Raw genomic sequence first — 2,519 nt, forward strand, 5'->3', positions numbered from 1 at the left:
GGTCCAAAGATACTGACCATCAGAAGTAGGATTTGAACCCAGCTCAGTCTTAATCCTAAACTCAGAACTCTATGAGAGAGTGGTGCATAGATCTGTAAAATGGGCTGCCCAGAAAGGAGATTAGTGATTACTTCATGCTGGAAATGGGTATATAGGAGATGATGACAATATTCTAAAATTAACTATAATAATGGTTGACATCTCTATGAATACACTAAAAACTAACGAATTATATACTTTATTTTTTGAATTATATACTTTAAAAGGATATTGTATAGCATGTTAATTATGTCTCAAGCAGTTTTCTAAAAAGAAAATTGAGAAGGATTTTGTAGGATAAGTTGAGTTATCTAAGGTGAGGGAAGCAGGTGTAGAGTGGGTATGGGCTAAGTTATGGAAAGCCTTGCATATCAGACTAATCTAACTGAAATCTATTCCTTCAAAAATAATGGCTCCACACAAAGGGTTTTAAATAAGGGAGTGAAAAATTCTATGAGTTTTTTAGAAAGATACCTCCAATGGTTACATACAGATGAATTTGAGAAGAGGGACATAATACTGTGCATTAGGAAGCTGGCAAAGAGACTCTTGCTTAACTCATTGAAAAGATAGACTTAACCTAAAGCTGATGGAATGGAAGAAGGCCTGGTGTTTGAGGAAAAATGCAGAGAGAAAAGAGCTGTAACTTTTTAAGAGCCTGAGATAAGGAAGAAGGAGAAGTGAAAGACAACTGGGCTTTCTAGTTTGAGAGGCCAGCTTTGTAAGGACAATGCTGCCTGGCCTTTTGTAGAGCATGGGGAACTGGACCCAAGGAAATTGTGGGAGGTAGAGGGAAGGGGAATTGGTACCTAGAAATTCTACTCAGATCCTAGGGCTCAGCCCTCTGGCTGAACACAAATGATGCTGATATGTGGGTCCTATATCCAGAGATTCCGATTAAGCCTGCCTGTGGTTATGGTCTGGGCAGTGGGACTTTTAAAAGCTCCTAAGTCATTCTAACATGCAGCCAAGCATGTGAATGAACCTCTGGCTTGGATAGTTCCTTTCCAGTTGAGGCTGGCAGTGGGTACAGCTATTGCTCACCAAATGCTTGCAGCCTCGCCAATAAAACTTGGCTCTGCTGAACAGAGGTGAAACCCCATCCATCATGAGTAACTTGGGGTCTGATGGGCCCATGCAAGAGGCAGTTTTACTGACAGTGGGTTTTACTACAACGGATAAAATTTAAGGTACAGAGAAGACTATTTGAACCAGTTAACATGGAATCATTGGGCTAGCTAGAAGCTATAATGAGTACTAAGAATTCCTAACTATTCTTGGGCAGTGATTATCAAAGTGTGGTTCTCAAACCCACATCAACTTCATCTAGGTACTGGTTAGAAATTCAGATTCTTGGCCTATAATCCCAACTTAATGATCACAAACCCTGGAAATGAGGCCCAACAATCTGTGTGTATTTTTTAATTAAGTAAACTTCTTAAAATCTTGAAATAATTACAGATTCGTAGGCAATTGTAAGAAATAATACAGAACAATCTCATCACCCTTTGCCCAATATATCCCAATGGCAATATTTTGTAAAACTATAGTATCACAGCCAGGATGTCGACATTGATATAGTCAAGTTAAAATACAGAGTACTTCTACCATCATAAGGATCTCTCATGTTGCCTTTTATAGCCATATCCACTTCCCTCTTGCTGTCACCTACTTCTTAACCCCCGGCCACTATTATCCCCATTTGTATAATTTTATCATTCAGCAATGTTATATAAGGGAATCAAACAATATAACTTTTGTGGATTGGCTTTTTTCACTCAGTACAATTCTTTGGAGAGTCATCCAGGTGGTTGTGTGAATCAATCAGTTTGTTTATTTGTATTGCTGAGAAGTACGGATGTTTGAATAACCATTCACCTACTGCAATCCTGTTTCAGTAAGCCATCCAGGCAATTCCGATGCATGTTTGTTTTTAAGAACCTCTGGTCTCTAGACAAAGAACTTAAAAAGATAGGGAAGAAAAAAAGCATTTTTGTACTTCCACTTTCTACTCACTGATCTTATGGGTCTTCTCAAAATGTATGGGAAACCACTTCTTTTCATCTTCATCACTACTGTTAACACAATATTCTGCTATGGTTGCCATGCATTCCTTCAAGGACTGATGCATTTATTTAAGAAATGTGTATTGTGGTACCTCCTAGTAATTGTTCTGGGCAGCAGGAAGACAGCAATGGAAAGGGTATACAGGTCCTTTCTCATGAATTACTTTCAGGATAGTGATGCCAGAGAAGACAATAAATAAAGTCAGGTCAAAATAAATGCCATCTGCTTACACCCGTCTTGAACATAGGTGAAGCTCCATCATGAGCACCTGGATTCTGATGAGCCCACTCAAATACATGTTTGAATCTACTAGTCACTGTGGAAAGATTTTGTATTAAGAAATTTTATTTTAGATGAGAAAGAAGATACTCGGGAAAATATCTCTTAAGAGCAAAATCCTGGAGATACTCTAA

Source organism: Vulpes vulpes, chromosome 8 (genome assembly GCF_048418805.1).
Source record: "Vulpes vulpes isolate BD-2025 chromosome 8, VulVul3, whole genome shotgun sequence".
In the NCBI taxonomy this organism is placed as follows: domain Eukaryota; kingdom Metazoa; phylum Chordata; class Mammalia; order Carnivora; family Canidae; genus Vulpes; species Vulpes vulpes.